Source organism: Trachypithecus francoisi, unplaced genomic scaffold (assembly GCF_009764315.1).
Source record: "Trachypithecus francoisi isolate TF-2019V2 unplaced genomic scaffold, Tfra_2.0 Contig01461, whole genome shotgun sequence".
Lineage (NCBI taxonomy): Eukaryota > Metazoa > Chordata > Mammalia > Primates > Cercopithecidae > Trachypithecus > Trachypithecus francoisi.
Window position 1 is genome coordinate 8,522,721 of NW_022681433.1, and position 14,975 is coordinate 8,537,695.

General features: G+C 38.5%; 1 long non-coding RNA gene across 1 annotated transcript; it reads left to right on the forward strand.

Moving 5' to 3' along the window:
- The first annotated feature begins 1,584 nt into the window (after positions 1 to 1,584).
- LOC117096483 lies at positions 1,585 to 14,732 on the forward strand. The gene is made up of 3 exons (XR_004442507.1): positions 1,585 to 1,653; positions 9,745 to 9,771; positions 14,675 to 14,732. It is a non-coding gene; the product is annotated as an uncharacterized LOC117096483 (long non-coding RNA).
- The last annotated feature ends 243 nt before the right edge of the window (positions 14,733 to 14,975 follow it).

The following is a 14,975-nucleotide window of genomic DNA, read 5'->3' on the forward strand; positions in this document are numbered from 1 at the left end:
GAAGCAGTGGTTTTTAATTCTATCTGCACATTAAAATCCACTGAGTAGAGTTTTTAAAGAACTAATACTAAGACATGACCCACCTGGGACCTGGGTATTGTATGTTTTTGAAAGGTACTCTGCCAAATCTAATGTGCAGTAGAATTTTGAAGCATTGATCAGGGCTACTATTTTTTGAACTATTTACCCTTCTAGAGGTTAGATGATATCACTACCCAGTTTGACTCATAGTGACTCAAATATCATATAAAAAGTAATTCTGAAATAGTTTAACAAAATAAAAAAATAAAAAGTTTCAAGGAGTGTTCCCTGTTAATCCGGATTGTGTGAGCCCAGCCAACAGAATTCTTGCTGATATGAGTCCAAGTTTCTTATTTATAAAGTAATATCATTTCCTCCACAAATCTTCAGATTAAAAAAGCAAACAAAAACTAATTGTCAGGCTAACAAAAAAGTCACTTGAGTCTTTTTTTGTGTTTTGCTTTACTTCCTTACATTCTTGAGTTATCTACTTCAGAAAATAGAACTCCATAAAACCATATCCTTTTTTACTGTTAGAAAATGAATTCACATTGCAATACTTAGAAAATATTTGGGAAATTGGGTAAGATACAAAAAAATTAAAGTCGAGTTAGCTAAATATGAATCATTTTTTCTAGTTCAACATGGGGCAAATTATAATAGACATCCCAGAAATAGTGGACCAGGAAACTCTCTCACAGCTTTGGTTTAAATATGACAATCATGCATACTCTCATTGTCATGTTTAGTGCACCAGTGACTTGTCATGGGTTTAAACAATGATTTTAATTAGTCATGTACCAAAAATTTCCATAGATATCTGAAAGCAACATTTGCATGGATTATTGGAATTACACAAAGAGGGAGGTTATTTATAGCTCTAGAAACACACTTTAGGATACTTAATTTCAGAGTCATGTCTTGAGATCTTCCTAGGAAGTTAGTGCACCACTGGTAAAAATTATACATTTATGATTTAATATTTTAACACCCCAACAGCTATTTTGAGCATATGCAGAACCAAAAATTTGTGTCCATTTTGCCAAAATCATACTTTCATCGGTCTGTAAATTCGGCTTTGGCTCCACCCACCTATCCTAGTGCCAATTTTTCTCCTTTGTTACTATCTCCATCTGAGCCTGAAATTTCCTCTATAGTCAAACTAAGAAAACATGGAAATCTCCATGTTAGAGATATTCTTGCAGATCCTTAAAAACACAAAAGAAAACAAAAATGCAATTTAGAGAGAATATAAGGATGAAAAGAATCCATTCTATTTTATTCACTTCTCTCTCTCTCTTTTTCTCTTTCTTTCTTTCTTTCTCTTTCTTTTCTTTCTTTTGCTTTCTTTCTTTTCTTTCTCTCTCTCTCCCTTCCTTCTCTCCTTCCTTCCTCTCTCTCTCTTTCTTTCTTTCTGTCTCACTCTTGTCACCCAGGCTGGAGTGCAGTGGTATGATCTCCACTCACTGCAACCTCTGCCTCGCCTCCCAGGTTCCAGTGATTCTCATACCTCAGCCTCCCGAGTAGCTGGGATTATAGGTGCCCGCCACTATGCCCACCTAGTTTTTGTATCTTTAGTAGAGACGGGGTTCTGCCATGTTGGCCAGGCTGATCTCGAACTCCTGACCTCAGGTGATCTGCCTACCTCGGCCTCCCAAAGTGCTGGGATTACAGCCGTGATCCGCCACGCCCGGCTGAGTCCATTATGTTTTAAACAATTATTTGTACTTTTCTAATCTTATTTTCCACAGAACTGGCCATAGCATCATGAAAGCCATTGTACCCATCATGCTCCATGAATATCTGTTTTCTTTTCTTTCCATTTTTTGGGGGGCGAGGGCAGGGTCTCACTCTGTCATTCAGGCTGGGTTTCACCAGGCTGAAGTGCAGTGATGCGATCTCCACTCACTGCAGCCTCTATCTCCTGGGCTCAAGCAATCCTCCTGTCTCAACCTCCTGGGTAGCTGGGACCACAGTTGTGGTCCACCATGCCCGGCTAATTTTATTTCCTGTAGACATGAGGTCTCACCATGTTGCCCAAGCCAGTCTTGAACTCCTGGGCTCAAGCGATCCTCCTGCCTGGCCTCCCAAAGTGTTAGGATTACAGGCATGAGTCACTGCATCCAGCAAATATCTGTTTTCTGTGGAGACTAGTTTTCCTCTAAATGACACACGTCTGGGCGTAGTGGCTCGTGCCTGTAATCTCAGCAACTCTAGAGGCTAAGGTGGGAGGATAACTTGAGGTCAAGAGTTCAAGACCAGCTTGGGCAACATAGTAAGAGCCTGTCTCTGCATGAAAAGGGAGAAAAAAATTAGCTGGTCATGGCGAAGAATGTCTCTAGTCCTAGCTACTTGGGAGAATGATGAAGGAAGATTGCTTGGGCCCAGGAGTTTGAGGTTCCAGTGAACTATGATCTCGCCACTGCACTCCACTCTGAGTGGCAGAGTAGGGTACTGCCTCCAATAAATAAATAAATAACTGACACATGAGACCTTTTCCTTTGCAGAGTAAGTCCAAGTCCTTGGCTTGCTTCCCTGAATTGTTCCTGTCTTGGCACAGGACCCCAGACGCTGCCAGAAGCACTATTTTCCACAGTGAGATACATAGATATTTCCTGACAAACTATTATTACCATTTTCAGAGAGAAAGTACCAAGAAGCACAATGCAAATAAATATGGCAATATACACAGGAAAGAAACTAATCTAACAGTATATGTGAAGCACTGATATGTACTTCACATATGTTATTTAATGCTCATACAAACCATCATATGGATATTATTCCCACCTTTACTCTGAGGAGTTAGGTCAGTTTTTCAAGATCACACAGCTAGTAAATAATCTGTTTTATAAATAGTTCTATATAGCTCACAAGTGGCCAATTAACATTAATTAAAAATCAATATATTCTAAATTAATGAGCTTTTGCTAAATTTGGAAATCACTTTTAATTTTCACATATATGTCTCAGTACATTATAGGCATTATGGATGGGTAATTTCCACCTCCACATCAGAAATATAAGTAACTTTCTAAAAATATCTGTTCATACAGAGTAACTTCCCACTACTTCCAAAGAATAACTTAGGTCCCTTTATGGTGTCAATGCTCTGAAGCTAAATCCTTTTTCTTTAGTTGAAGAGTGTAACTTTGAAAATTATGGTAGTTTGATATCTTACAACTTATTGCAGTTCTCTGCAAGTTCAGACATTTTCTACAGTGAACAGAGAATACAAATGTAGCTAAGTGTTAATTAGAAAGAACATCTTGAGTGTAAACATTAAAAATTGATCACCTTCTGTGAGCAATTTAATTTATGAGCATTAACATATTCTAAGCTGCTGTCTTGAGTTTTACTAGAACATCCCTTAGTGCATAATGAAGGGGAAGAAGGAAGAACCCTTCACATGCACATATTCAAATTCCTCATTTCTCAGTCACTGTGGGTGTGCAGATTCTAAGGTCTTCAGCATCTCTGTCACAGCAACAGCTGCAGGGGCAGCAGCCTCCCCGCATCCCTGGCCTCCCACAGCTGGGTTCATGCCATCAGCCCTGACACACAGTCATCGCTTTTGGCAAAGTGGGAGACCTGTGGAGTGGCTTCAGCGGCTTTCCTTTCCTTTCGGGTTGTACTAAATCATTAATGAATGCATTTATTTATTGAATTTTCAGCTTTTTCAGTAAGGTGTAGCAGAGTGTACGTATGAGAGAATGGAAAAAAGAATAAGTTAAATTTCATTGCCAAAGTCAGCCAACTACCTCCATGAGCTTAATTGAAAGAATATTTTTCCCCCTTAGTTTCAGAATCTATTTTCTTTTCTTTTCTTTTTTTTTTTTGAGACGGAGTCTCGCTCTGCTGCCCAGGCTGGAGTGCTGTGGCCAGATCTCAGCTCACTGCAAGCTCCGCCTCCCGGGTTCACGCCATTCTCCTGCCTCAGCCTCCCGAGTAGCTGGGACTACAGGCGCCCGCCACCTCGCCCGGCTAGTTTTTTTGTATTTTTTAGTAGAGACGGGGTTTCACCGTGTTAGCCAGGATGGTCTCGATCTCCTGACCTCGTGATCCGCCCGTCTCGGCCTCCCAAAGTGCTGGGATTACAGGCTTGAGCCACTGCGCCCGGCCAGAATCTATTTTCAATGTCATGATTCTGATATTAAATTTTGAAAATGTCACTAAATATAAATAATGCTATTTAAAATGTGGATTCAGTGAAACTTGTGGATTTCTCTTTAGAGTGTCCTATGCTATTCCCTACCTTTTATTTAGGGCCTCCACTACTCTCAAAAGTTTGGTGGGCCAGTGCTTTTCGGATGCTTCCTAGCTGCTCAGAGCTCCATGCAGTCCTTCTGACCTTTCTGCCTGCCTGTCGTCTACTCTATGAAACTCATTGATTCTCTGTTCTGTTCCTTTAGTATTAGATGCTAATAGGAAATCTAATTTGTTAATCTACCGTGGCCAGGTGTTATCAGTTGACAATAATAGTGCAAGGAGGTACAAAGGTCCCTACTTTCAGATAGTATTAAGTGATTTCAGTGTTGACAGTTGGGCAGTCTTTATTTTTTTATTTTTTTTAAATTTTTGTTATTATACTTTAAGTTCTAGGGTACATGTGCATAACGTGCAGGTTTGTTACATATGTATACTTGTGCCATGTGGGTGTGCTGCACCCATCAACTCGTCAGCACCCATCAATTCATCATTTATATCAGGTATAACTCCCAATGCAATCCCTCCCCCCTCCCCCCTTCCCATGATAGGCCCCAATGTGTGATGTTCCCCTTCCCGAGTCCAAGTGATGTCATTGTTCAGTTCCCACCTATGAGTGAGAACATGCGGTGTGTGGTTTTCTGTTCTTGTGATAGTTTGCTAAGAATGATGGTTTCCAGCTGCATCCATGTCCCTACAAAGGACGCAAACTCATCCTTTTTTATGGCTGCATAGAGTTGGGCAGTCTTTAAAATAAAGTTGTGTAGACAGTTATTCAGTCTGCACACAGAATTCAGTCTACTCTGTGTTAATCTTTGTGTAGGAAAGGCGGAAATAGGTTCAGACAAATTCTTAAATATGTTAACCTCATAATAACAAAGACAGGGTTTTAGAATGGACTTGGGAAATAATTTTTTATTTTTTAAAATTCACATTCTAAATAGGGTAATATTTTAATGAAGAAATTTTGATTCATAAACACCAGTGTGGAGATTTAGTAAATAATCTTAGTGTGTGTTTATGTGTACAAATGGCACTATTTTTATTTAAAATAAAGCTTTAATTATTAGCTCATCAAAAGAAAAGTGTATTGAGTAGTGATGGCCTCTGGCTTATTTTAGCAGGTGACTTAGTGACAGGTTGCTGGTGCATAATTGTTGGTGTTATTCTTCAAAGATTGACCAAAAATAACAAGATAATATCCATATGGAATTCTAAAGGACTAAAAATATAATGGAGTTTGAAAGAGAGAGGTTAGTTTTATTAAATTGTCAAGAAAATAAGTGTAACAATTTAACAACAGTTTAATCATCAGTGAAATTTTTTTAAATGGTATTTTTAATTGTTCTCATTCAAATTTAGTATTCATTTGGAATGTTTTAGGGTAATGGAGCAAAAAATTCTTTCTTTCCCCAAATCTTACAGGTTTAAGGACTAATTTCATGGCAGTACAGGGAATTTTTCATTTAAAAAAAAATTGAAGTTTTTTGTGTTTCATTTTTAGCTCTGGACTGCTGTACATTTAAGAGAAGAGGTTAATCTGGATAAAAATGATCTTTCTATCATCTGATGGATATCTATGTCTGATTATTGCGGTAACTATTTCTAGATATTTTTGCAACTATTTCTAGATATGTTTGCCAAATTTCAAAAAATATGCATTTATTCACAGCAATAAAAAATAAGTTGGCAGGATTCAAGGTTCTTGAAAAATTGGATGATACTATTAATTTATCCAAAATTTGCATAAGAAAATTAGACTTTAGTTGGGTAGTAAAATTTATGTTATGATTTTAATTTCTCAGAAAATAATTAAATGAATTCATAATGTTCCAGTGGGTATTTTCCAGTTGGCATATTAAGGAACTAGGGATGAAACTGGAGGCTGAATATAGTAGCACTGGCATGGAGGGACTGGCATCTGGGGGAGCAGGAATCAAAGATGTAGCAGAATGGGTGGGAATACACCAGACTGGTGCCAGAACAACATTCCAAGCCCCAAATCAGCCACTTTGTAGCTAATCAACCTCAGAACACCACTGCCAAATGGGAATACTAATACCCATGTCACAGAAATGTTGAGAGGGCCGTAGGAAACTGTATGAGGAGTTGTTGGGTAAAGCATTACACAAATGAGTTATTACAACCTAGGAAGAGTAGGGGAAAGATAGGGCATGTTTTGTCCTCTTCATCCCTATCTCCACTAAACCATCTTGATCAGGGATTATTTGCACAGGGAACAGAAATTTATCCAGAATAGCTGGATTAAGGAGGATGTTTTTAGTTTTGGGTGAAAGCAACTCATTTAAATTAAAGGGAACAAAAGAAATGTATTGGCTCATAGAACTCGAAGCCTAAGGTGCTTAAAAAGTTGTCGTCAGGAATTTTTCTAATTTACAGCACCTCTTGGCTCTGCTGTCCTCCCTGGTGTTTTCATGCCTAGGCAAGCCCTCTTCACATAGTGGCAAGAATGGCCCCAGTAGCTCTGACCTTATAAGAAACTTCGTGCTTGAGATCCTAGAAGAGCAGAGACAGTTTCCCCCATTTCCCCATTAGTCCTCAAAAAAGGAGTCCGGAGTCCAAGTGTCATTCAGAGTAGGTTGTCTCCAAACATCTGAGTCCGTCACTGTAGGGGGAACATGGGATATTTTGATTAGTGAGACTAAGGGGCAGGAGAGTTGGGACCTTGTGATCTATTGCACCACCAGGAAGAGAAGGGACAGTTCCTAAAACGACAGCACCCAAACACATACTGGGCAGACAAAATGTATCAGATCTTCAGTATGCTGATTCAACTGAAAAGGGGGCTCATTCTTGAAGGGATAAAAAAGGAATCTTACAGATGTTGAAGGACAGGAAATGAGATCTAATTGGGCCACACAGGGATTGGAACTGAAAAGTCTGCCTGAAGACTAGGCCATGTTGGGTTCCCTGTTTTATGTTCACATGGCATCCTGAACTTTCTCTATCAGAACACTTGTGACTCTTCATTGTAATCAGTTCCCGACAGTCCTTTTTATAGGACTTCAAGCCCGCTGAAAGCATGGACTTCTATTGTCCCATTTACTGTTGAATCCCTAGCACCTGTGGTAATGTAGGGATCCTAGTAGGTTCAGCACATATTTGAATGGATGAATGGATAAATAGAGAAATGTACCAGCTCTCTTCATCTCTCATGGTATCAGGCGATCTGTTATCCCTGAATGACTGCTCCATTCATCTCTTTCTGTCTGCTGTGCACAGACCCCTCTGCTCTCTCCAGGTATGCTTGTGCTTGGCTTTATCTGATTGCAGTACTGACTTGGCCCTGGTTTTGTATGTCCTTTTAGCTCTAGAGTCTCTCAGTTTCCCAAATTGAAATTTAAGAGAGGCAATAAAATTAGTCACATTTTGGGTTAAGTGTCTATGCCTTATCTAAGCAAATGCAGGCCTGTGTGGTTAGCTGCTATCTAGGGCTGCAGAAACCCATCTCTACAGCAAGATCTCTAGGCATTAACACATCCATCCCTCAACACTCAAGTGATCTAGGGAGGAAAAGTGACATGATCAATCTGTCTCAAATCTGACTTAAGCAAAGAAGACACGCTCCATCCCTAAAAGCCCTATTCGTTAGCTCCCTTCCCCTTCAATGCCACTAAGTGGCCTGGCATCTTCAATATTATCTAAGTCTGCTGTAAGAAGTGGTTATACCCTTCATGGACCATGGCTATGATGCTTCCTGTCATTTATTCTTGTATTCAGTCAATAAATAAGTTCCTGCTGAGGCAAAAGTCTCTAGACTACACTCACTAGGAGAGGAGAGGGATACATAAGAAGTAAATGGTTTTGCCCATGGCCTTGAGATTCTTACAAGGAAATCATTCACTCTTTCAGTCAGTATTCATTGAGCTCTAAGCTCCTAGTTAATGTTAGAAACTATGCAAGAAATCAGAATAAACAAGGCAGACAGCCCCGGTTTGCACAAAGCGTATTTTAGTGGGAAAGATTCAAATAATTATTTTAACATGTCATGCAGCTTGCAATAGAGGAAAAAGATGTCATAAGGAAGTTAGTAGGAAGAGAACCTCACTTCAGCTAAGGGAGTGGGGACTGCCTTCCTGAGAATACGGCCCTTAGGTGGGAGTTCCTTTTAGCCTGGTAAAAGGAGAGAATTGGAGATAGAATATTCCAAGCAGGGAACACCAAGAGTAAAGGCCTGGAGGAAATAAAACACATCCCACCCCCAACCCCACCCCACCACATAGTATATGGAAACCAGTTTGTTTTGTTTTGTTTTTGAGACAGGGACTTGCTCTGTCACCCAGGGTTGCAGTGCAGCCTCAAACTCCTGGAGTAAAATGATTCTCCTGCCTCAGTCTCCCAAGTAGCTGGGACTACAGGTGTGAGCCAACATACGCGGCTAATTTTTAAGCTTTTTTGTAGAGACAAGGCCGCTATGTTGTGCCAGCTAGTCTTGAACTCCTGGCCTCAAGTGATCCTCCCCGCCTTGGCTCTACTATATCCGACCAAGAATCACTTTCATTTTAGGATAATTATATTATATTAAATATATACAGAATAAAATTTTCATCATGCCTTTCTTGTTTAGGAATACACCGTGAAAATCCCTTCAAATCAGTTGGTATAGATCCAACTTATTCTTCTAAGAACTGCATCCTATTCCATGTTGTAGATGTACTGCAATTTATTCAATGATTCCCAAATGGATGGATCTTTCTTTGTTTCCGTCATTGCCACTAAAACGATGTTGCATAAATATCATATTCTTCAATATACTGGAAATTTTCATTTTCTGGGAGTGTGTTGCTGGGCCTGAGGTATGTGTATTTTACATTTTAATACACATACCAATTGCTTTCCCAAAATGCTATTGCAATCTGTATTTTCAACTATTTTTTGAAGGCACTGTTTTTTAAGCAGTATTCCCAACAGCAGTAGATAGAATCACCATTTTAAATTATTGTTAGGTGATATTTCATTGTTACTTTGTTTGTATTTCCCTGACTTTGGCAATGAAACTGTCTTTCATATGCATAGTAGTGATTTGGATTTGCCTTTCTTTGAATTGCCTATTCATATCCTTTTCCTATTATATTTTCAAGAATTTCTATGAGCTCTTTGTTTATTGAAGATACTAATCTATCATATGTGTACAAATTTTAAAAATCTATTCTTCAGTCTGCTGACTTGGTTTTGCATATCTTTTGTCATACAAAATTCAAAATTTGGATTTAGTGAAACATGTTCATTGTCACTCTTAGAGAGTTGGGCTTTCTGTTTGGTTCGTTTGTTTATTTATTTAGAGATGAAGTTTTACTCGTTGCCCAGGCTGGAGTGCAATGACAGTCTCGGCTCATTGCAACCTCCGCCTCCCAGGTTCAAGTGGTTCTCCTGCCTCAGCCTCCTGAGTAGCTGGGACCACAGGCACCTGACACTATGTCCAGCTAGTTTTTGTATTTTTAGTAGAGATGAGGTTTCACCATGTTGGTCAGGCTGGTCTCGAACTCCTGACCTCAGGTGATCCACCTGCCTTAGCCTCCCAAAGTGCTAGGATTGCAGGTGTGAACCACCTCATCCGTCTCTTTCTGTTTTGTTTGAAAAGTCTTTCCAAACTCTAGTTTCTACATACAAGCCAAATTTCCCTCAATAGAATAGTTATTATATCATTTTTACATTCAAGTCCTTTATCCACTTAGAATTTTGTTTTAGGATTGTGTGAGACAGGGGTGTTACTTCTAGATGGATAATCAAGTATTTCAACATTATTGGTTATTTAAGCCATCTTTTTTTGAAACTGAATTGAAATGTTATCTTTATAATGAATTGTATTTTCCTATAATTTGGGATATGTTTCAGGCTTTTCTGTATCATTAGTCTATTTGTCCATTTCTGTGTCAGTACTGTGCTGTTTTGATTATAGTGACTTCATGATATATTTAATATCCTGTTAGGTAAGCCCTCCTCTTTACTACCCTTATAAATAATTTTCTGCATTATTCTTGGGCATGAATTCCTCCATATTTACTTTAATATAATATTATTCAAACTTTTCATCCCTTCAGAAGTGGAACTATAATTTGAATTTCATTTCCTGCATATATTAATTTGAAGAGACTTGACCTTTTTTTTTCCTTTTTTTTTGACAGAATCTTGGTCTGTTGCCCAGGCTGGAGTGCAGTGGTGTAATCTCGGCTTACTGCAACCTCCTGCCTCAGCCTCCCAAGTAGCTGGGATTACAGGCGTATGCCACCATGCCCAACTAATTTTTGTATTTTTAGCAGAGATGGGGTTTCATTGTGTTGGCCAGACTGGTCTTGAATGATTGACATCAAGTAATCTACCTGCCTTTGCCTCCCAAAGTGCTGGGGTTACAGGCGTGAGTGACCACACCCAGCCAAGAGACTTGACATTTTAATGATAATATGTCCTCCTGTGCAAGGATATAAAATCATTTTCCATTATCTGGAACTTTTTTTGTGTCATTTACTAACATGTTAGAGTTTTCTTTATGCAAGTCCTATGTTATTTTTGTTAAATTTATTTTTAAATGTTTTATTTAATAGTTTTCATTGTCATTGTGAGTGTAATAGTTTGACTAGCTTTTGCTAATAGAGGAACAAAGTAATTATTATTGGTACATTTATTATGCATTCAACTACCTTACTAAATTTCTTACTAAATTCTAGTAGGGTCTTACTAAGGTCTGTTATTCTTTAGGTATACAATAATGTCATCAGCATATATAAACTAAGTTTTTATCTTTTCTTTTTCAATTTATATGAATCATTTACTTTTCCTCATGTATTGCATTTTCTAAAACCTTGAAATGTGTTGCATAATAATGTTAGTATTAAGAATCTCTATTTTGTTCCTGATTCTAATGAAAAAGGCTTTATCATTTCACAATTTTGAAATGCTATTTTGCAATTTATTTTGGTAGGTGGTTTTTATCATATTTAAGTAGTTTCCTTTATTACTATTTTACTTAGAGTTTTTATTAGTAATAAAAAAAGAATAGCTGTTGAATTTTATCAAAGGCCTAGCACCTATTGATAGAATCATTCTGTTTTTCTCCTTTAATTTGTTAATATAAAGTACTATATTAGTAAATCTCTTGGTTGTGAATAATTCTTGAAATCCCAGAATAATTTTTGCTACAATACTTAAATCTATTTGTTAATATTTTAATAAGAATTTTTACATCTTAATTCATGTTGGATATCTTCCTGCAAATTTTTATATCCTATCATTATTATATTTTATTCTTTCATCTGTGGTAACTATTACTTTTATTCTGAGGTTTCTTTTTCCTTTTCCTTATTTTTTGTGATTTGATAGTTACTATTAATTCCCTCTTCACCTTCACCTCCCCACTTTAATTTAGAAGTCCCTTGTAATTTTTCATTCAGCTAGTGGTTATCATCCTTTCTCTAACACTTATAAATATTTATTTATATATTATTGTGTGACGGTAAGAAACTACTTTCCCCAATTACTACAAGGTTTTTAACCCAACTCAAAGAGAGGTGGTTTTAGAATAATTTTACTTCCCTCACTCCTGACTCCCCCATACAAATAGAACTCCCAGAAAACTTTTACCCGTCTCATTTCATCACCCCTTTTGTTACTACCACCCTACTTCCTAGGTTTCATTGAATTTTTCTTTTTTTTTTTTTTTTTTGAGATGGGTCTGGCTCCATCACCCAGGCTGGAGAGCAGTAGCACAATCTCAGCTCACACAGCTTCAGTCTCCCAGGCTCAGGCGATTCTCCCAACTTAGCCTCCATACTAGCTGGGACTATAGGCACACACCACCATGCCCGGCTAATTTATTTTATTTTATTTTTTATTTTTAGTAGAGCCAGGGTCTCACTTTGATGCTCAGACTGGTCTCGAACTCCTGGACTCAAGTGATCTGCCTGCCTTGGCCTCCCAAAGTGCTCGGATTACAGGGACGGGTCACTGAGCCCGGCCCAAGACAATTTCTTGCTTTCCAAACTGTTATAGGCTTTCTCTTATAGCATAAGAGTTTTATTGCAAGAATACTTATTTAGGACATGTTTTATTACATTCCTAGTTATCATCCATTTAATCTTAAATATGCATATTGCAGGTTAAATATTCACTGCTGTTTCATCTTCATCTTTCCTTTTCTTGAGGTCTTTCTTCTTACTAGTTTGCCATCTGATTACATTCTTCTCAGTGGAATTCTCCGAATTCCTGCTTTTTGGCAAATATCTTACCTTTAACCTGGCTGGTAAATGGTATGTTGGATGTTTCCAAGATTATTAAGTGGCTGTCCTTTTCTCTCTAGGTCAGTTAATAGTAGTTCATCATAGTATTTTGTCATTTTCTAGGTATGTAAAGGAGAAGTCAAGCCTTTCTGATATTTCGTTTGTTTCATTTTGTTTTTAAGTTGTTCTTTTGGAAATCTTGTAAAAGTTTAAAAAAAAATTTTTAGAGGTCAGAAATTTTACCTGGGCATGCTGTGTGTCTTGCATGGAACTCACGTGAGCACTTCACATCTATTCTCTTCCATCAACTTGGGGACATTATTTCTTTTTATGTGAACGATTACTGCCTTTCCTCGATGATTTTTTTTTTTTCCCTTGGAACTCCTGTCATTCTCGTGTTATATCTGCTGGATCTGTGTGACTAGTCTCATGTTTCTTCCCATTAATTTTAGCCCTTTATACTTTTTTCTTTTTCTTTTTGTCAACAATTTCTTCCACTTGATCTTCCAGGTTACTGATATGAGTATCATATTTTTTGTTTGAAAATTATAGATTTTAGTTCCTGTTATGGGCTGACTTGTGATGCCCTTCCAAACCCTCCAATTCATGTGTTGAAGCCCTAACCAATGTGATGATATTTAAGCATGACGCCTTTAGGGAGATAATTAAGGCTAAATGTGGTCATAGGATGTGGCCTGAATCCAATAGGACTGGTATGATTTGAGGCTAAATGTGGTGATAGGATGGGGCCTAATAGAACTATCCTATTGGATTAAGAGGGAGAAACAACATAGAGCTCTCTCTCGCCCCTGAATGCAGAGGAAAGGCTATGTGAGGACACAGCCAGAAGGGGGTCGCCTATATGCCAGGAAAAGAGACCTCACCAGAAACCAAATTTGTCCACACCTTGATCATGGACTTCCCGTCTCCAGAACTGTGAGAAAATAAATGTGTGTTGATATCCAGTCTGTGGTACTTTGTTAGAACAACCCAAGCAGATTAATACATTTCCCAAGAGTCTTTTTTTCCATTAGGTATGTGTGACGTTGAATTTCTCTGTGTATTGCTGTTACTGTTCAGTTGTTGTTATTAGTAGTATTAGTAGCAGCAGTAGTAGTAGTATTTTGGTTTAGGTTGACATCAGTCTTCGTCTGTAGTTCCATTTTGTCAGAAACCCTCCCACCTGGATGTTCTACCTCGGTTTCCTCGCTCTGGTTGACGTGTCACTCTTGGATAGGTTTATTGTTTTCTTTGCCCTCTCACTGGGGGTCGGATCCTGTTGCTGGGATAGCAGGATTCAACTTCTCTGCTTCTAGATCTCCGTAGCTTTAAAGGTTAGCACTTGGCCAGTATCAGAGGCAAAGAGGGTGCAAAACCAGAGAACTAGTCACTGTGAGAATAATAATATAAAATTCAGCTGGAAGAAACTGAAAGTGATGTATTTATTTCTGCAAATCCAAAAGTAAGTGGCAAGAAATTTCCCACCTTTAGTTGTTCTAGATCTGCTACTGATACTGAAATTAGCTTTTATCTGCCTTTTACAGGACTCTTAAAGAAAGCACTGACTCCAGGGACCATTCTAGTCCAACCTCCACTGCTAACAACTGAGGATGGGCTGTCCCTTAACCTCAGCATGCCCTAGTTTCTTTATCTTTAACAAGGGATAAGAATACCTGCCCTACTTGCTTGATAGAGTTGTTGTGAGATGAAAATGAAAACAACAGAGCAAATTTTAAAGTGGTGTAAAATATATGATATGATTTGACATTACCATAGAACATACTGCATTTTAAATATGAATGTATGTACAAATATTCCTTCAGATGTGAGGATTCTATGTTTCACATATCTTTATTCTTGTACTGAAGTCATTTTGCTTTATTGTTCTAGCCTACAAAAGGAGAAAAAAAGAGAAATTGATGTGTGGTAATTTTTTGCTAGTTGGAAAGTACACTTTTTTTTTTGAGGCGGAGTCTCACTCTGTCGCCCGGACTGGAGTGCAGTGGCCGGATCTCAGCTCACTGCAAGCTCCGCCTCCCGGGTTTACGCCATTCTCCTGCCTCAGCCTCCCGAGTAGCTGGGACTACAGGCGCCTGCCACCTCGCCCGGCTAGTTTTTTTTTTGTATTTTTAGTAGAGACAGGGTTTCACCGTGTTAGCCAGGATGGTCTCGATCTCCTGACGTCGTGATCCGCCCGTCTCGGCCTCCCAAAGTGCTGGGATTACAGGCTTGAGCCACCGCGCCCGGCCGAAAGTACACTTTTATACAGATAATCTCAAAAAAGTAAGGATTATGCACATTTTACAGGGGAGGAAACTTGATAATGGCCCAGCAAGAATTTAAACTCACTGGTCCTGACTTTCACAGTGAGCAGTACTTATTTTGCCGTCACTTGAGCTCACCACAGTTGCTCCCTCACTCCAATTCCCTCTGTCTCTCTGATCATTATTGTTATGTCTTGTCTTCTCAGTTACACCCTATCTTCATTATATGTCTGCTATGGTTTTCATGTTT